Source organism: Lytechinus variegatus, chromosome 2 (genome assembly GCF_018143015.1).
Source record: "Lytechinus variegatus isolate NC3 chromosome 2, Lvar_3.0, whole genome shotgun sequence".
NCBI classification, from domain to species: domain Eukaryota; kingdom Metazoa; phylum Echinodermata; class Echinoidea; order Temnopleuroida; family Toxopneustidae; genus Lytechinus; species Lytechinus variegatus.
In genome coordinates, this window is record NC_054741.1 from 15292400 (window position 1) to 15314951 (window position 22552).

Consider the following 22552-nt stretch of genomic DNA (forward strand, 5'->3'; position numbering starts at 1 on the left):
AGTTTCCACATTTTTTCTCAGGATGTGAACTAGAAATGGAATAATAATTAGATGAGCCTCATCATTCGTTGCCTGTGTAGTGGTAAATAAAAACATACAGCTTGATGGTATAATACAGTAATGTCATTATCTCTTTGATCAGTCACCGACAAGACAACAACCTAATTATTCCCTTAATGGGAGAATCAAAAGTAGAAGAGCAAATTGCGTGATCGCCAAGGACCTCAAGAAGCTTTTTTTGCCTTCATTCCTGTTATAACTCTTCTGAACAAAGACCTTTGAAGACGATTCATTCGTAACTATACCATCGATTTGCAGAATCAAAGAGAATTATACAGAATAATTACGGATGGAAAAGATGAGTAAAATACATTTTAAGAGAAATAGTAGAGGACGCCGGAAATGTTTCGGTCTCTTTTGATCTCTTCCTAGCTTTTGTCACATTCCGATCCTCAATATCATCTGTTTAGCAGATCGCATTTGTTAAATATCTTTATTTATATCCTTATTTTGTAATATGTACCTTCAGTCGATCGACCATAATGTACAGGGGTGCTTCACAAAGATTTAAGTGTGACAAAAAACTATTTTGTTTCCTTTGGATTTGTTTATGAAATCTCCCTACCCATGCTCGAAGCATTGATAGCTCCATGCTTAAAGTAAGTTGCGCGAATCACTGCAATCAAGAACAGGCTCGCTAGATATTCCGGACAACTCCTTGATCTCCTTAAGCTCGTCCCGGAATGTCGAGAAAGGATAGCTTTCAACGAGCCTCCAGGGTCGGATAAATGTCTCAATCAAGTGTCAAGGTGTTGATTAAGAAAACCTGCCATCAGCGTCTATGAGTCAAACAATCATCCATTAGCCTACAATCGAATATGAATTTCAGTGTCTCCTATGACCGTGATGATACATTTGGCCTCATGAAGTTAAAGTCTTTTTTACTGCCTAGGATTCAACCTTCAGAAATCATCGGAATTGATATAGTTGCAACATCATGATTACGATGTTCTGGAGTTATCTGCTTCAAATCTACAAACCAGTACTACCACCTTATTGATTTCTTATAAATTTCAGATTTGATTTCTAGGATAAGCGTCGAATTTCTAGAAGGGACATGTTTCTTTGCTTAACCGATCCCCTATATCCCAAATGGTCATATCTGAGAAGGTTATTTTTTCTGCTTATATTTCATGATTTCAGATTTGATTTCTAGGATACCTTACTAAATGTAAGGAATCCTAGAAATCAAATCTGAAATCATGAAATATTAGCAGAAAAAAAATCAAGCACGCTGAAGTTCGCCAAAACAGATAGGTCCGTGAAGGGCAATGTATTGTCCTTGTTAGGACTAGATACCATGTTTATTTTGCTAATTTCTCAGTAATCACACATTTCTACCTGAGTCATCAGTACATTACAGTGTATATACAACCATTTGGGGCATTTTAGTGGATTTTTGTGGTCTAATTTTGAGAATATCACATCTGGCATTTATCTATAACTCCGACGTAATACCAATCATGGAAGTCATATCCCGCCAATTCATAGACCAGATCCATCATGTAATTTTTATAATTATCATTATTATTCACACACTTATTTTACGATGACTGCTACAAATGAAATATGTGTGCCAGAATATCAAATCAAATTTTCCACTACTTATCCTCTTGAAAGCCTAAAACTCCTTGGTATGAGAATATGGCACGTGGGTACAGGCATCTCTTCTTATAGTTCTATATGACGGAGTATTATGTCGTATTAATACAAATGTAAGATTTACAACAATGTCTCTAGTCAAGTTCGTTTCACATGATGGGAGCGATACTGACATCGCACAAATATCAACTTTGCAACAATATTGCCATTACCGGATACCGCAGCGGATATTGTTCACCGGAGTAAGCAATGGTGTATGCTTGACCGAGATGCTACTTTGCCAACATCCATCCATATACAGGGAGGTCGTCCCAAGGGGGTTCCTCTGCCGTTAAGTGCTCAATGCAAGTGCTTTAATTATGCTTGGTAGGCCAGCTCTGGAGTACTTGCCTTTTAATTACCCTTCACATTAAATGAGCTTCTCCGCCATACACGCTTCCTTCGAATAGTTTACAAGGCGAGTAGATAGAACACGAAAGGAAAAAAACTTCCCTAAATGAGACTTTAGCTCACACAGAGAGCTGTGAAACCCATTCGGTAAATTAATTAGAGTTTCTGGGTCACTCATATGGGAAAACAGAAGAAAGGGCTAACGAAAATAATTACTTTGGACATTTTATGCGATTGAGGATAATTTTGGGTTGAACCTCCATGAGCCTCAAAACCATAGATACCAAAACGTTACTATACCAATTTGGATGATACTCATGTAAACAATTTGACCTTGAACTATACTTCTTTGCAAAGAAACGCCATTTTGATTGCAATCACATTCAGGACTCTGTAAATATTGCGGGAATTCTGTATTTTTATGCACTCTGCAAAGATATTTATGGAAGATACTAGGAAAATATCAATTTCGATATGAATGCTTTGGGGAAAATATTCAACATTGGGGATTAGATTTTGAAAATATGTAATACTTCTATCCTCTAACATATCTAAAACAGTAATAAATCATTTTGCAACGGTTAATTCTTTGTAACTTTTTATTTCGTATCATCTATCGTAACAGTTCTATGACATATATGTCCGTATGGTGTACCAGAATAGCGAACACTAGTTGAAAAATTGCCAAAACTTATTTTATAAAGGATGAAATTTACATGATTTAGGTAATTAAACAACCAGACACGTGTTAGAATATCGCGTGTCCCAAAAATCCAGGATAAAAATGTCAGTAGAGGATTAATTTGTCTCAAAGAAGCCACAATCCTTGCCATTGTTATGTTTCTAGTCCATTACTTGCATATTTTAAAGAACAAATAATGGAAAAAAGGGAAAATATGAAATCACTAAGAGAATCCGAGATGGTGATTAGTTTTGAGTTATGTAACAGTATGCCTAATTGAAGGTTGAGATAGAAGTTTCTTCCCACGCGGGAAGGGTTCATGGGGCGTTCGGAGGGGAGGGAAGGGGTGGGGGTCGTAGGGTCGGGGAACGTGTACGATACAAACTGAGGGAAAGCGAAAATGCGACGGACGGAGTTGGAGACTTCTCGTATTTCAAATTAAAATATAACACCCTGGTGCATAATTAGCATGCTTCAGGTGCATTTCTAGTCTTTTGCAATTACTAGGGAGTTTTCGCAACACCAGACACAAGCTTTCTGGGACGTAGATAATAACCTCAATTAACCGGGCATGGTGGCTCAGCGGTAGAGCGTCCGCCTCATGAACGGGAGGTCGTGGGTTCGATCCTCGGCCGGGTCATACCAAAGACTTATAAAAATGGGACCTTCTGCCTTCTTGTTAGGCGCTCAGCATTTAGATTGGAGAAGGGTAATGATAACATGTTATGTTATGCAGGGCCCGCTGGTAGAGCAGTTTCCTAACTGAAGTGGCTACCCTGGGTAAATAAAATGTTATTATTATTATCATTGTCAAAAGCCCTTCGGCTTAAGACGATCTGCTGTTCAAGGTGTGTTTCGAAAAGATTTAAGTATGACTTAGATTCGCACTTAAATGCCGACGCGTACATGATTCATGTATGCAACGAGCAATCTTATTGATCAAGACGCAGTAGGCCTAGTGCGCGTCCTCTTCGCATGATCTGACCAATGTGGTGATGCATTTTATACTTTACGAGGCTCTCATTCATACATGTACTTAAAGCTTGTGTATAGTTTTGGTAAATCCACCAAAATGCACCTATCACTATTCCAATTCATTGCTAGCTAATATGGATGGATATGCCCTATAACAGTTATGATGTGGAGGATATGAAATGAAAATGTGTTTTACAGGATAAATTTTGCGATTTTACATGGAAATTTAACTTGATCGGGTCACCCGATCAAATTAAAATATCTGTGTGTTTTTGTCTTTCAATTAAATCCTATTCCAAATCATGGAATGGGCTGAAACTTTCAAGATATGTTCTTTGTCTGTAACTTTTGGATATCTAATCACTAAATTTATAAGATAAGTGCTTGAATGCCAATTTTTTTTATTTAAAACAAGCATCGCCGAGAGAGGGCGCTATATATCCAAGATTTGAATATTTGAAATTTTCTCAGAGAAGTGAGGTTGGAAAAATATCTAACGGTCTCTACGCTTCAGTAAGACTGTCATATTAGATGATATTCGATTACCAATCACATTATTGACCCTTTACCAAAGCTATACACAGGCTTTAAATCTTTGTGAAACACCCTTGGCTTCACCAACTTTCGACAAAGACCTCCCAGTTGTTCATTGTGAATTGACGGGCATTTTCAATTGATTTACTATGATTTAGAATCCTTCCCCTACTATACAATATTTGAATATTACGTTCATGCTTCATTTCATGCGAAAATTGTCTTCTTGGAATAAATGAAAAAAAAATCAACCAATTAAGTTTTTAAAAAGGGGACGTGAAATATGGTAAAGGCTTAAATTGATAAGATTAGGAATAAACAAATGAGTGTGCATCTACAATCACAAGTGAAAGTGTTTTCTTGAAAGACCCTCTCCCCCTTCTCCTAAAAAGAAAATCGTACCCACTTCAACGAACTATTTTATTCCCATTAACATCTTAAATTGTCACAAAGTTCTGGTCTTTCCCGACACATGTAATGCTTGCACATGGCAAAAGTCTGACACAACCTATGATAAAAAGAGTACCTTAAGGATTAAGCAATGCTTACCTGTTTAGCAAAGACGTAATGTAGATTGGCAGTAGTTCTCTTGAAATCAACCAACAGTGCAGTTACCTACAGAGCTGTTGAATATAATATAAACACAATTAGACAGCTTATCTTCAACATTTTAAAAGGATGAGGCTATGGAGAGTCGTAAATAACTAACGCCTGAAGACAATTTTCTGCCCTCTTGTAATGAAAACAAGTACAGAAATCCAGCATAATAAGGAAAGGTTTAGTAGAAAAGGCGTAAACGCAAAGAGACGGATCAATCCATTGAGAGATGTATCTGATCACGACGGGATTTATAAAAATGTTGCAGCCCACACAACTTCGCACAAGAAAGTGAAGACAGGTCTTCCGCGACTTTTAGCGACGCACCTGGTACTTAGCGCAAGCTGAAGAAAAGTCACTCGTGCTACATACCGCGGTGAATCCCATACAGCCGCAAGGCATTCGCAATGTGCGCTTCTCAATGGAATAGATAGGATTCGCGAGGAAGGTATGGTGTGCGATGAGTGTGTGCGTTCCATCTGGCTGTTTCTTTTTGCAAGATGTAGTGCATCGCACCATTATATATTCTCTTTACTTTTTTACTTCATTGAATGAACTACAAACAAGTTTGGCATATTACACATCTTAACAGCCAACTAAATCTGGACTATTGACATTAATTTGATATTTATTTAAAGATATATGCCTTTTATTCTGCCTATTCTAAAGTGGCATGAACCGAAATGGATGCATAGTTATCATAAGCACACTCTTTCATTTCTTTCACATTCTTCAAATCATTATACCGGTCTGATAATCAAGGATTGGGGAGGGTGGCGGGCATGGTTAAGTGTGGGGGGGGGGGTACGGGAGGAGGCAGAAGATGAGGGAGGGGAAGGAGGTATCGATTGAATTTTGGTATTCTCCAAGCGCTTCTATCTGTGAGTTATGTTATCAATGCTTTGTTGGATGATATAATAAACTTTGAATGTGAACTGAATTCATTCAGGGAAAAAAGACCTCGGTCATGTTCCGCTGTAAACAAATCAAAATGCATGAGAGTTGGCTCGCTACCATTACCCGCCCTAATTTGCTCTCAACCATCCATCTACCTATCTTTTATCAATGTATCTACTCTATATATCTATCTATCTATCTATATCTATCTATCTTTCTTCTATCTATCTATCTATTAATCTATCTATCTTTCTTCTTATATATCTATCTATCTATCTATCTTTCTTCTATCTATCTATTATCTATCTATCTTTTATCAATGTATCTACTCTATCTATCTATCTATCTATCTATCTATCTATATTTTCATCTGTACCTATACCCATCTGTCTATTTATATAATTACCTAACTATCAATGATACATTCTGTATCTATGTTTATCTATATATCAATCTGTTTATCTGTATATATCCATATTTTTTTATCTATACACAGTAAAAACGCTATTAATTTTTTTTATACAACGCTGTTTACTATATGAACCTTACAGTAATTGTTTAAACAGTTTAAACACGTGTTTAAAATCTTAAACAACACAGTTTAATTTTCAATATATAATCTTCAATGAACTAAACATGATTGTTTAAACTTTTAAACAACTACTGTAAGGTTCATATAGTAAACAACGTTATATAAAATCTTAGACAGCGTTTTTACTGTGTATATCCATTTGTTTATATGTATTATTTCACTATAAACCACGTACCTTCTTCTGTTTATCTACATGTCTATTTATCAATTTTCTTTCATTTTTTATCTCTTTCTCTCCCATTTCAGTTTCTTTGCCTTTCTTTTTCTGATGAGCCTCAAACTTCATCTATCTTATTCCCTGTCACTATATTTCATGCTAGTGGCTCTCTTTGTTTCTATATTTTCCCATTTCGCTTTCAGCAACAGGGGGGGGGGCACTTATTTGGAAAAACAACTTTATTGCACAATGCTTTCCGAATATTTACCCCTTGTAAGAGAAGCCAACAAAGTATTTCTATTACCGTATACAGATTTCATATGATCCCCCTTTACAAATGGGTTGCTACCTTAATTGCATTCATGGAGAATTGTCAGCGATAAAAAAATACATAAAAACACTTTAGATAAATACATTGTCATGATTATAGAGGATATAAAGTAGTAAGTCCAACACACAACAGTTTATTCAACGCTTACGGCGACTGTGACATATCGCACTATATGAATGCGTGACCATTGTAATTATGAGTGTTTCGTCTCGAGTAAAATCAAAAGAAGTTAATAATTACATGTGTGTTTATACAATCGGTATGTCTTTCAGAAATGACACCCCAATACATAAATGCAATTGGTAACATCTTTTTGGAACTTTGCTCCACCCGCGCCTTATACCATGGTCACATTTGTTCTACGACGGCCGTACGGCGAGTCGAAAACAGCCGTTTTATCAATTTCGATTCGAACCACCTATTTGTAGTTGGACAAAAAAATGTTAAAACGGCTGTTTTCGACTCGCCGTACGGCCGCCGTAGAACAAATGTGACCATGGCATTACCTGACTATTGTTATGCCACTGACCACGATATGGCATAACGAATTGCTAATATTGATACTTGATATTCTTAACATTTTGGTTATGTAATTTTCAATTTTCCCGTCTATGTATTTGGTAAGGCAAAACATGGAAAGGGCAGAGACAAAAAAAAATGTACAAAGTAACCGTTATTTGCCCGTACTCGGACCCTACCTACCTCTGATGTACCTATCACCGTGAGTACGTGCCACCTTGGACATTCCGGAATCGTTACAAAAACATCACTTCCAACACTACTTTCAATTTATACCCCAAAAGACGTGTCTGCCACTTCTCATTTTATGAAATTAAATCTAATCGTTCGTGTTCACAATAATTATCAAACTAGTGGAGACAGGATCACTCTTTGAAAAAAAATCATCCTCTCTCCTGACTGGAATCAAAGACCTCAAGGTTAAGATGATGTTTTGATTTACCTTCCTTACACACTACCCCCATTGTCTGTTGAGTTGGGATGCTTTTACAATTTACAGAAGAATTACCAGTAATAAAGACTGAAGCCAAGGAAAGCAATCTGTCGAAATCTATCTGTAAAATCCACATTTGTCTGTTTGATTTTATCGCAGTGTCGTTTTCCTTTTGATGTGAGGGAACAAAAAGCTTGTCATACAACTAAAGTCAGGATTTGGGGTGCTAATAATGGCAGAGGCCAGACGGGATAGATTTCCTAGCATTTCTACCAACCACACTCTAAATTCGGAATTCATGAACTGGATTTGAAATTCGTGACAAAAACTCCGATATTAAATCCTTGAATTTCTGAATAAAGCTTAAGGGTTCGAATTCGTGTCTTTTTGTGATTTAGAAAATAATTTTTTATATCAAAATAAAATCCATAGTTCGAGTGGCCACTGGAGATCTAGATTTGTTTTTTCTTCAAAATACTCGTAATGTATAATGCATGATAATGAAAATACAGCTCTTAGCAACGAGATATTTAATGCAGAATATCATATGAACTTTGCTTCCGAACGCGTTAAAAAAAAACCCCAAATAGTGGGAACAAGATAATAGCAATGACATTGTATTCAAACATTGATTATTGCGTTAACCGAAGATGAACAGCTAGCATCAAAACGAGATAATTGCGGATAGCCATGTATCCAAAGTGGATCGATTTTGATTTCGAAATATCGCAGTGTCAATTCAGCATTTTAACGAGAACATATGGTTCGTTTGGACTGGGAAAAACAACAGGCGTCGATCGGTAAGACGATAGCTCTTTCGATCGATACATCTTCATCTCCCTTGTTCACTGGGATTTCGACTGAACCGTACTCCAAAAATATATATTTATATCACTGTGGGGGATGACGACAGCAAACAGTGAATTTAAAATATATGTGTTTGTTTATGTTTCGGGCTGTATTTTTTTTTCAAAGGTATCCTTTGGTTTTACATCGCGATTTGTGCTTGGGATTGGATTTTATGATATAAAGGTGGTTTTTATACAAAAGTATATATATAAGAAAAAACGGAATCTCAGTTAGATTGTATGCGTTCATAATTATTTTTAATAATAATATTTGTAAACATTATTTTGTATTCAAACAACTTTCAACTCGTTTGTCAGTAATTAATCACATAATATAATTGTATGAATAAAATTATTAAGTTCTGCAAGAAATACTTATACTGTATCAAACCATCTTGACATCAATATGTGTTCCCATAGATACTTGGCTTTGTATAGACAAGAGAAAGAGTAAAAAAGAAAATAGAAATAAAACCAAACCGAAAAAATGCAATTTTACGCAAGAAAAAAAATTGTGCACTAAACAAGATTGCTCAATGCGTATGCTTTTATCAATAGCGACTCGAAGTCAAGAGTTATTTGGCCTTTAATTGCAATAGAGCCATTGGTTGTCATTATTCGAATGTGATGTCTTTCCATTATAACAATAAGGCGGGGACGGTTTTACTCAAATAAATTTGCTAAAATGGCGTTCGCTTTGGAGAGGAGATAGCGCATCAATTTGTGAAGCTACCACATGTATATACATACAATAAGGTTAATTCGTTTCTGTATAGCATAGCGCACATTAGAACTAGATTGTTGGTTAAAGATAAACCAAGTTATATGACTCAAAAAGTTTTATTTCTTTCATTTCATCGGGACAATATATATTAGGTTCAGTCGCAATGGAACCTTCATGAGGACCCAAGAATAGAAGAGAAACTACAAAAGAAACAAGGAAAATGTAATCAAGGCACTACCAAAGTGAATTTCGAAATTACTGATTAAAAGTCATTCGAACCGGTTTCGAAATAGCACCGGTCAGTTTAATTTGATCTGTTCTCTAATTATCCTAAATGCGAAATGAGTAATTTATTCAACTACATTTTTTTAATTTCATGATGTCGTTGGGGTTCACCCCAATCATGTCAATAGGCTAAAATGCGCCGGAATATTGAAAATGATCGACCCCAAGGAAAACAAAGCCGGCATCCTTTTCATCAGTTTTATATTTTCTTCCTCTTTCCAAGATGCTCCACCGGGGGAAGGGTAGTCTAAATCTAGACGTTAGTAATTATTTGCTAGTAAAACCCTACATCAGTCCTCTCTCTTTTCACCTTCTCCTACTAATAGTAAGAGAAGGTGAAAAGAGAGAGGACTGATGTAGGGTTTTACAAACAAATAAGTACTGACGTCTAGATCTAGACTAGGGTTACAAGCGCTACAGTAAGTTCCACTTAAAAGCAAATTGCACTAGTCATTGATCACCCAACATGAATTACGTGAGGATCTGCAGGAAAATTGCGACATGCTTCTCGAACCATCATATCGGTTTTTTTTTCTTCCCCCGTTCCTTTTGTTGATACAAATTCGTTGCCATCTATGTCGAGCCGAGAGAAACGTTTAATACATTTTTGAGACCATTGGTGATTTTCTATTGGTTAAAATCATTGACCCCCCCCCTGCCATGATTATGATACGTTATGCCATGCTGTGTGCGATGTTGCACCTAAAATCTTAAAGCGATGTTAATGAAAATGATGTATGTTTGGGAGAAGTGTGGAATAAAAGTGAATGAAAGATGCTAAAAAGATCACGTTAAGTTGCTAGAAAAACGAATTAATAAGAAAAGGAATTAAAACGAACCATTTTTATTTTTCTAAAGTCAAATTTCCATAATTACAATAATTACCAAGACTTTGGAAATGAATTTCGTTCACAGGATATCAAGAATGAAGACATGACAGCATAAGCTATGACGATTAAAGACGGGATAAATTAGGCAATTTGATCTACATGTACAGACATTTTGAAAATCATCTTAAGATACTTGACATTTTCAACTGTATAGATTATCTATCTGTAGTTTTATGTATGATCTAATTCATACAAATTGCCACATTCACTGCTACAATATTGTTCACTAATCAAACATAGATATAATACAAGGTAAAAGGAAGATGGGCGTCTGTATGTACCAAAGATTAGGAAAAGCTTGTGAAGGAGTGTTTATCTCATGTACTGTATGTAGGCACAACTTCTTGGAATGAGCTCCTAATCAAAAACAGAAAGAAACCATCAAGTTTTCGTAAAGCTGTTGTTGAACATCTGTTGTAAAAATGAATTTTTGTTATCTATACGGTATTTTTGTTATATATCGTTCATATGTAAATACTGTTAGTTTTGGTTTAATTGTTATGTAGGCATTGTTTATATATTACAGAATATATTTAGTAGACTCACAATTGTTTATTCTTAACTAACAATTTAAGAAATATGTTTGTATCTGCGTAAACTAGAAGGGGCCAGACCTGACTAACACTCATGCTATTTTCTGGTTCCTATTCCTTGCTTTTCTATGTATTCATAACTGAATTCATAACTGAACTTGTAAATTGTTATTATCATTGTATTGGATAACAGATAAATTAATTGATATGATAATGTTTACTGATAAACAGGTACAATAAACTTTTCAGTGTCTAATCTGAAATCTCAATATTCTCAGTGTTTGATTATGGTAGTAGAACTATGCCGTTCCAATTCTCGAATATGATTCCAAGAAGAATGTTCGAAAATAAATATCGGTAAACGAAAAATAATAATCTTGAAAGGCATATATGGCTATCATCAGAATCACAATGATAAAGTGCTACCACGACACAGCTTTTCATCTTCTACACACTTTGGTCAGCTTTTTCGAGAAATTCAATTTAGACTATCACCTTTGATGATTTCTTTTTATTAGTCTCGGCATGGAACCTAGAAAGAGATAGGTGTAGTCTGTCCATTGCATCAAATACAGTGTCTGTAACTAAACCATGTATTCATAAAGGTACAGTCATATACAGCCATGATGTAGCCTCCAAACCGACCGATGACATTGTGTGTGCCTCATTCAGCATTCAGTTCACCCCACTGGTGACTTGGCTGGAATACTCCGCAGGGAGGGGAGGATGTGCATCCGCTGTGTACGGGAGTGACAGATGACCGGGGAGTACAACAATAAATCTGCAAGCGCTTAGACACATTATTCATTTCCAAACAACATTTTGTTATTACTATTGTACATTTTTTAAAAATAATTTATTTGCAGTTGATTTGTAATTATATTTGACTTGTATATTTGTTAATGTGCATGATGTATATTTTGTTTGTATTTGTATCTATATATCGGATCCTGATAATGTCGTCGGTACATTGTAACTTGACCGTACATTATTACATAAGGCAAGTCGTTAATTCGGACCAGAAAGAGCAGCGGACATAATATGGATCCTTGTAGTACTCCGATAGACATACTTTCTTTCCCGGAAATAGATTTATTTTATTGGACACATTGCGACCTAGTATTCAAAAAAAAAAAATAAAATCATCTTAGTATTTTATCAGAACAGCCAATATACTGGAGCTTGTTAGCAGCAGAGTCATGTTAACAGAGCCAAATACAGGCCTAAGATCAATGAAGACAGCGCATATAAATGTTTATTGCTTTAGACCAGCGATCTGACATATAGCAACTAAAATGCAGTCTATCGGCTAAAACTCGTGAAATCTACTTTTCTATACTCTCAATGTATCTAAACCCTATATCATAACGGTGTTATATTCAATGGCTTAACTTATTTTCCATAGTTTTCTTTATGGCAAAAGTCTAATGCAACTGCGAATATTTGGTTTTACTTTCTCGAGAAAAAAGTGCTTCCCCATTGTTGCTTGTCCATGTTGTCCGATATTTAAGGACGTTCCACAATTAAAATGAAATCCATGTCATTTTCCATGACTTCAAAAGAGCTGAGTATTTCAAATAGGCAAAAAATAACGTGGGTTTAACTGAAGTTCAGAGAATTGGAAATTCAGAGAATTGCACATTCAAAAGAATTGGCATTTGAAGTCCCAAAGAGATCACTACAGCGATGTTAAACAGCTACTACTAAGTCAAGATCCATGTAAATTTCAGCAAATTTTATCCTTTAGTTCATTATTGTATTATAAGTTGGATCTTATTTATATAGCTATTTGTTTGCCCTTTTAAGGCTTGTAGCAGCACCTTCATCTCTTTCAGCTGGTGTGAAAGATTGCAAAAACATTATCTCAAAAGGTTGACATTTTTATAACAAATCTGAAAAGTACAATAAATGATGCACCTTTATATTCAAAATCCATGTAATTTTCAACAAAATTTGCAGGAAGGTGTACTTAAACGGTGTAAACATTAAAAAAGGGTGTTTATGTGGAGCAATTGTGCTATTTAAAACACACAAAAAAGCGTCAAAGGCTTTGTATCTATGTGAGCAAAATTCCAAACCACTCTACCATTCATTCGAACTCGAGGTCATTTCCATCATATTTTGTAGTACTTAAGAGTAAAGCATTCAGTAATTGTAGTGGTATCAAAAAATGGCTCATACATCAGAGAAACATTCATCAAACAATAACAAACAGCTATCAATATCTACTAGACTGAAAATTTGCATACTCCATTCATCCTCACCGCATTCGTCACAATTTCTTCCATTCAGTTCACCGTGGAAATCTTCTACAAGACACAAGTTCCTCCATTTTATGTTTACATATGGTACTATGGTACGAGATAAAAATGATATGATGACGTCATGACATGGACGTGCGTAATAAGAAATGAATTTTCATTATACTGCTAATACGATCCAATCGCAGGCGAATAGATTATACTGTATTTCTCTAAATGATTCGGCCGCCAAGCCATTTCGTATCTTGTCTCTTAGAAATATGTTTCGATTTTATTCCAAGACGCCAAAGGGAGCTAACTTATGTTACATGGGATCGTCTAGGATAAGTTGTTTGAAATCCCACATGACAAATTCTTCGGCAATGAATGAGATTAACATGTTTGTATTGGAGTACATCAACCAAAAAAAAAAGAAATAAAGCATTAAACAATGATCGAATTAAAACAAAACCTATGTCAACTCCCAGACGTCGCTGAAGTTAGCCGTAAGCGACTCGTAAAAGATTCCATCACGTGCCCTGATGGAAGTCCAGGACGAAAGAAATATCATCGTGATGACGGTTTTAAATTCAACATCATTCGATATTGAGATGAAAGTGCCAATTTCAAATGATAATGTTCTCGAACAACTCATTAGGTAATATTGACATTAGAAAATAGTTCTCGAGATCACTACCAATGGATTCATACGGCTGTAACAGGAGGTCTGAGGGGGACGGGGAAGGTGAAGGGGCTCTAGTACACTGTTAGAAAATTTATCCTTAAAATAAAAGAAGTTCCTGCAGCAGTCTCGAGAACACCTGTAATCTTACCAGATTGGGTAATCTTACAGGAAATTGGTATTTGCTGTATGAAATCTTACAAATTTCCTTAAATAAAACACAATTTTTCCCTTTTTAAGCGGACCTGTTCTGTTAAATTGCAGAAAATTCCTGTTTTATGAATCTACAGAATGATTCTGTTATTGCTTTTTGCAAAATCTTCTCTTTTTTTCTGTAAAATCAGGTGTTGTTTTAAACAGTGTAAAACCAGTTGCGTAATAAGCTCAATACCCATGCATATCCTCACCCTCCCCACACACACCCTATATATATATATATATATATATATATATTATTATGACCACAATGTGGCGTATTGGGCAAACACACGACTACGAAACTCGCGAGCCATTGAATAGTTTGACCGTCTTAAAATGAAAACTCGATTTGTGATAAATTTCGACATCATATTAAAGAAATAATGTCATGATACACCCCCTTTTCCCTTTTGTCCTTTTCCTCTTCTTTTCTCGTAAGTTTTATCCAGTGCAAGTGTCCAATCCCCCCCCCCCTCTTTCTACACACCATGTCGGAAAGAAACAGTCGATGATGACAGTTGATCATTAGAAATCGGCCTTATATTTTGAACATGTATATCCATCATTCAAAATCTCTAAGAGAGGACTCGAAATGGTCTGGCTCCTGGTAACCTATGGCACAGTCACACCAAACCTAACAGAATTCACACCGAACATGTTTGTTTAGACTCATTTCCATTCATGTGGCTGGGGCATTGCTTCCCAAGCTTGCTTTTGAATTATTTGGGTTAAATCAATTTTCGATTCAAACTTTAAAAATAAACGTGTAGGCCTATTCCTTATGGAAATGCTCTTAATACATTAGTCATGGCTGTCCTGCCGTCATTTAATTAAAACAATGGAATATTGCAAAGACCTCCTAGCAAACATGACATCTAAATGTCTTTAGGGAGCATGTGCGCCATTAAGACAGCGCAAAATCAAATCAAAATAGCACAATGAACAACACCCGAATGAACAAACCAACATGAAAGAGAACTTTTGAGATGAACATGGTAAAAGAAACTTAGACATTACCCTCCATGTTTTTTTTCCTCCAAATATTATGATGATTTAAGCAAACATAAGCACGGTAGGCATACGTACGTACACCTATCAACTACGTATAGTTTGAATTAGCATGACAAGTACTCATACAAAAAAAATCATTTAGGAGGTAAATATCTAACAGAATGATGAATAGGCAGCTAGGCAGCGTCGAAAATCAGCTCAGAATCAGATTTCCATGATTTCCAGGACTAGTTGCACACAAAGCAACCATTCTACTGAGAACAAACTATCTGGAACTAAGGAATAATGGACATGTTAGAAGTGAATGGAGACAAAATAATAATAATGATAATAATAATAGTAACATTTGTAGGGCGCTTTATACGGAGGTTTCAAAGCGCAATGTTGTAACTATGTCACTTGGACATTTTGATAAGAAGTACCTGTAAAATCATATCATTTAAACTTTAGATGTAAGTGTTAACTCATCTGAAATTAATCAAAACAGACAATGTTGCAACATGCGAATCCAAGATGAGCCAAGCACAAAATGATTAGGAAGTACGAAGGAATTTACATCAGATAAACCACTTTTGAAACCAAGGACAACATAAACTGAAAATGTGTCTTGCTTCTTTAGAAACTAGGCACAATATAAACTATTTAAAAAAATTTCTTGCTTCTTTCAAATATGCCAAACACAGCGATGAAGAAAACAAATGATTAAACCGTTTTAATGAGTAAACACTGTAAAAAATGAAGTGCTAATTTGTATAGTAATTGCACTACGAGTGCTGATTTTCCAGTTTAAATGTGAAGGAGAAACTCAGCATTCGTAGTGCAGTCACTATACAAGCACTGTAAGTACTAAATTAGCACTTCATTTTTACAGTGTATCTTCCATGAGCGGTGGATATTGTGCCCAGCGGATAAAGACTTAAACTGAATGCACGCGATATGGATTTTCGTAAATTGATCGAGCATCTCTCATCCAACTTTGCAATTCAAGATTAAAACCTTTGACAGCAACAAATCTCGAAGAGTTATCGACAAAGAATGGCGTCTTAATGACGGTGGGTGGGTAGTATACGTTTGCTGTCTTCAGAAGACAGCATTGCAGAGTGGTATTAGGAAAAAACATTCGAAGATTTTCCACGGTCAAATCCCTTGATCACAGGCTGCCAAGGATGGGTCTGGAGCTGTCGAGAGGATGAAAACATGAAGTCATCACGATACAACCTCTTGAGATAAAGGAGTGTTTGTATAGGCAATATCTCATTCCTTTCTCAATCTATCCAACCCCTCTTCTAGCTCTCTCTCTCTCACATTGTCCTTCTCTTCGTGGTTCTATCTTCCTGAATGACTGTATCTTGACACCATAAATTTATATACCCGTTCGTTTCTAATCTCGCTTGATCACTTGCGTTCATTGAAAAAAAGTTTTTTTTATTTGTATGAAATTATGTGTATATAACAGTTCCCTCTCCTCACCTACCCCCCCCCCCCCCTCTTTCTCTCCCAAGCGTCATCGCCTTCACATTTTCTCTAGTTATGATAAACAGCTGGTCTTTTGTAATTGTTTGTTATCCCATTTTCTGTCTAATCTCTACCTTCAAGCAGTCACATTTTGTTTACACGCACCCACACCCACACACCATCCGTCACCCTCATCATAACAACATTCCCACATTTACACACAACACACACCCACCCACCACTTGTATACCCCTCTACGCACACAATACATGCTCGCCCTCACATCCCCTCACATCATTAATGCCTTGCTCGTCTCGAAATATTCTGTCACGCGAATCGAAAAAAAAGAAGGTATTTGCGGTTTTTAAAAATACCGCGTTTTCTCCTTTTTTTTAAAGACCAATGGCAAGTTGTAACGTTGGCTGTCGACACAATGTATGGTCACCCATCGAAAATTCCTTTCACATTAAAAAATGTAACAAATATTGCGGTCGAGGTAGAGAGAGAAGAAAAGAGTATGAGAGGGGTCGATGGTATAAATGAAAGCGATGGCGATGGTGGAATAAATCACACACACACACGTACTCAGGGGCGAATCCAGCTTTCACCCATGGGGGGGGGGATAAAAAAATTGATCACCCATATTTTCCCCGATTGGCCGCTCAAATTTGATTTTTGTTTCTTTGAAGGGGTTAGTCCTGAAAGTCACTTCTTATATATATTCTTATCAAACAGCATAAATATATAATTATCTCATAAGGCCTATTCAAATTGTGCGAGCGCAAAGCGCAGGCTAAAATCTTTGGAAATTTTATGCATTTTGTCCTGAAAATTGAACATTCTGGGCAATGTTTGTATGTAGATTTGTATGCAGATACATAATTACTACTAGCGCGAAGCGTGAGTAGAATTTTTAAACAGACGATCTGGCCTGATCGAAAAGTGGCCTTTTAAGGGCTGTTTACAGTTTGCCATGAAGACGATACATATTTCAACAATCAAATCATGCTAGCCCAAGCTGAAAAGTTTGGACATTCCGACCTAAAAAAAAGACATTCTAAGCACTTTTTGTTATCATGAACAGGATTAGGTGTACACCTATACAGTACGAGCGCGAAGCACAAACGGGAAAATTGTGATTTAGATCTTATAACGGGACACCCTATATTCATGTTTTGTATTCATCATTCAAATTGCGATTTTTTACCGTGTGAAAGGGCGGTAATTCTCCACTTTTCAACCAGAAAGTCGGCGGTTTTATTCCTCATCAATCGCATCTATCATACCCACGTCCGCAAGAATCGCATTCAATATATCAACCTGTACAAACAAAGTAAGGAGTCTCCAGTGCATGTTACTTTCTTGTTTGAAATCATTAGTTTGTTTTGTCCAAACCAGTTGGGATGTAATGACATTTGGGGAGAGAAAATCCATGGCAATCAGGTTACTGGTTTGAAAGAAGGTTTGACGTGAACGGAAAATAAAAGACGGTTCGCAGGGTATCGGCTATATAAACTATCCTGATGATGCCGATGCTAGCTTGCTCAATATCAACGAACAGATGAAATGCGCAGTATGTTTTTTTTTATCTTATTCATTTGAATTCAAATAAACATCTATTTTTCTTCAAATTGACATCTTCATATAGGGCATACAAATTAATAATACACTACAAGACATTACGAATACTAACACCGTATTTTAGTCATGTTTAAACTTTTATCGGAAATATATATATTTGTATTATGTAGGCCTACATAACAATATACGTGTATTCTTAGTACCCTAATCATGCCTGATAAAAATAACCTATGCGTTAATACAAAGAAATTGTTTATATGATTTCCATTTTGGATATTCGGAGTGAAAAATACTCATCAATTTCATAATAGTCAAATTGCCTCAATGTGGCAATATAGAATTAACACAAATCGTCGCACGCACCACGAACCGTCATCTCTGCGCAGATATAATACAGTGCGCTATCGCGCACCGCGATTTCACCACGAACCGTCCTCTCTGTTACGATGCCCACTGTGGCGTAAATAATTCACTTCAAGAAAATGTAAAGATACGGGATAAAACTTTGGAACCTGAACTATCGAACAAAGACACCGGTAAATAATTTGCTATCCTTGTAGGTGCACTTATTTAATGCTGGTTTTAAAAAAACTTTCTTTTTAAATGCGTTCTCTGCAAAACTGACTTTCGCATCGAAGTGCGCAGAGAGGACGGTTCGTAGTGCGTGCGACGAAATGTTGATTAAATCGGGAAAGGATTTGACAGAAAGTTCAATCTATTTATCATCATCGAATGAACTTTACGTAAATACATGTTTTTCCGTACTAAATATCAAACACACCGACAGACATTTGCTTTAATCGTCAAGTTAAGGCGAGGTATATGCAACATGTCTTTCGCGATGAAATGAGTTCCGGTAATAACAGTTATCGTTTTATTATTCAAGTCTGCAGATCTTGAAACTGTTTCATTCTCCTCCATTTCCCTGTTCAAGCATCATAGTGCTTACTCTGACAAAGTTGTTTTTCCGGAAAGACAGTCGAGTTCAGCTATGGTTACGGGAAGGGAAGATGGCGCCGAACGAAAATTCGATCTTTTTACATTTTATCAAGGAAGGCATGGAATGAAAATCTATCAGGGTTTTCCCGTCTTGATACGATGAATGATAAAAATATCCTCAGGGCAGCGTGCTTAAAGCCTTCGTTTGTGACCTTGACTCCGTTTTACGGTTCTTGTATTTACCTACAAGCTGTACTAATGTTACACCGCGAATGTAGGTGTGCTTTATGATAGATGATCAAAACCCCTTACAAAATATCCCAACCACCAATTCCGGACAAATCATGAAAACATGGAAGAGATTGAAAACAGAAAAGTGCGTCAACAATTGAAAGATCATTCAAAGGTCTTACCGACGTAATACCTGAATGCCTATTCGAAAAAAAAAGATTTCGTCTTTTGTTGCGCCAAAGGGATTTCACGATCCTAGATCCTGTGGCACTTAAAGGCCATTTCCTGGCATTGAATCATGTTAGATGGCTGGCTTTTATCAAGTAAGAAGGCAAATAAGAAGTAAAAATCCAAACTCGTTTCACCCAACCTCAAACTGAAAATGTTTGAGTGAGCCTGCATATTCCTTACACTTTGCAACCCAGGGGCGATTTTTATGCCCACAATCCATTCTTGAGTTTGAAGACTCGGTACGTGAGTTCGCATTTAGGAGTCCTTGATCTTGATTCGTTCTATGAAGTTCGTCTTCTTGTCTCTATCTTACGAGACCTAGTTCGACTTTGAACCTCATTGTTTTTCGTTTGAATAGTCCAACTACAAAATGAATGAAAGACATGCATTATTCCGTGCACTTGGCTTTATCAGGCTTACTGTCGAAGACTTCATTAAGATTTCCGTATTTTGCTTCCGTTCGAATGTTCTCTTTTCACCCGTTGACTATTTATGGAACCAATCACGAAGGTGGTCGGTCGATGGGTCGATCCTCGACAAATCCTATTGGGATCATATAAATCAGTACTCAATGGGTTTACTTGTTTTCCGTCCACAAGTATGAGGTGAATGTTTCCTGATTATTGCATTTTCCGATTCATAAGAAAACGAGGAAAGAGGACAATCTCAATTCCGTATGAACCCTTTGCATTTGATGTTTAAAGCAGGAGAGATAATTTGACCCAACCTATTTCTAGTGATTAATGTCTTAATGCCATCTGGGGAAAACCTAAATCACCATCCACCAGTCGAAGACAACGCGTTATGACTAATTAAGAAACTCATATTTTAACAGAGTCCCAAGGCATCTGCTAATACGCTTAATATGGAGGAAGTTCATTACAAGAATGAACCAAAATCATTTACGAGAATTCGTGACTTTAATGATTATGTATTGTAAGATGTAATCAAGGCTGCCGTTGATTTTTGAAAGAAATTAATATTTACAAGTAATTAACAAAGCCGGTGGCTGTATGAATGTAGATTATCTATATAGTTTGCGGCTTATAAACTGCAACAAATCCTTCCACCCAAAATGAATTCAAATAACACTGAACACGATTTCTGCAGGACATAAAAAGGTACACTTAATATTGTGTTTCTGTATAATTTTCAAAAAGTTCACATGATTGGTCATGACAAAGTCTATTGTAATGTTGTAGTAATGAATGCACTGACCAATGAATCGATAGAGGACGTTTCCCTCACCTTGCTACAAAGTCCTGTAAAAGGTCACCCTAAAGAAGTATAGACTATAGACAGGCCACCGCTTTATAGGTGGAAAATATTCATTAATCCTAGTCGTACCTCTTTCCTACTACCTCCCTCAGGACGTCTCTCCTCCCTCTCATCAGTTTCAACATTTTCGACCTACTCCTCACGGCTTTTCCCTTCCCAGAACAAAATTTCACATTTGGTTACCAAGGTAACAACTTTTCACCTGGATATTTGCAATGGTCGACATCCTCTCGGATACGATGAAATGGTAGATGCAAGATAAGATCATCGACACAATTATTTGACTATGAATTAAAATAATATGTGGCTTCCAAGATTTCCCTGCCCACTCAATCTACAAGACATTTTCACCGCAATGAGAAAAGAGTATTATCAGAAACCCCTTAATTTGAACCATTGTTTTACACAGCCGCTCTAACAGAAGTCCATAACCACTAAAAATAGTTTATTATCTTTGTCAATGCTATCTTCTTTTTTCAGAGAAAGACTCACGTGTTAGAATGGAATAGAATAATTTTCTTTAAAATGTATATATAATTATATAGGAAAACAATTTGGGAAGAATTTCCACGCAAGATGCGCAGTTGTGCGTCAAAGCATTATCTGCACACTGCTAATGTCGAAACAATTTAGTTTAGTATGAACTTTTTTGTCATGTAAATTTCAGGGCACACTTAATCATGATTACGCCTGGCAGAGAGAGGCGGCATGTATTCCTTGGTAAGGAATCAATCTCTATATAGCTAGATTAAATCGTTCACCTCGTGGAGGTAACGTGGCGTCTTCGTTGAACATTCTATCGACTGCAAAATCGATTGAGACTTTTGATTCATGGCATCGACGGTCCGATACAAAGCCGGGCTGACGGACCATCTGTTGATACATCTACTTATACCGAGTGCTCAACCAGGTATTTCTTTAAACGAAAGTCTTTTTCGCCGTTTTTTTCTTTGCTTTTACTTTCATTCTTTCTAGTGGTAAATGGGTGAAAATGAAATATGGAGAAACATACTCATTGCAGTTGTGGCGTTACAGATTGCATCAGGTGAATAGGAAAAGGTGTCAATGGTCCATCGCCGGCGAAATACATTCTAATAAAGTTTTTAAAAATAAACAAAGAATGTTTAATCTCTGCAGGTCTACAATGAGGAAGAAGGGGGGGGGGGGGGGTTACGAGGCATCTTCATGGGCTTGATTTTAAAACCGTTCTACCCTTCTTTGATTCGAAACGTAATGCTGTCCTGACATTCGAAATTTCATGGAGGGTCGACATGTAGACCTATTACACATGAACGGTTAAAATTCTCTCAAGTCTTCAGTGAGGTAAATGTCCCATTTCTTACAAATTTTAATTTTGTTTCTTGCTTTAAAAATATTTTTTAACTGCGTCATCCCTGCTTACGCAATAAACATGTAAACACACGCCATCCTCACTTTCTACGGCACACACGCACACACCCTCCCGTCTCTTTCGTCTCTATAACACACACACACACCCATCCTGATCATAAAAGTGCCTATTGATATACATAAATATTCTGTGTGTATATATCAGTGTTGTAGTCAAGGCTCAAACCTCCAAGGCCAAGGCCAAGGCCAAGGCTTTAATACCCAAGGCCAAGGCTTCAATAACCAAGGCTGAGGCCAAGGCATGGAA

The 22552-nt window shown here is 36.5% G+C and overlaps 1 protein-coding gene across 2 annotated transcripts in view; it reads right to left on the reverse strand.

Moving 5' to 3' along the window:
* LOC121407416 (thyrotropin-releasing hormone receptor-like) overlaps positions 1–22552 on the reverse strand; it is a 106220-nt gene that overhangs the window by 38619 nt on the left and 45049 nt on the right. For both annotated transcript variants that reach the window (XM_041598482.1, XM_041598480.1), the window contains exon 4: positions 4793–4866. The gene's annotated coding sequence lies outside the window, so the exon portion shown is untranslated. The remainder of the gene's footprint in view (positions 1–4792; positions 4867–22552) is intronic.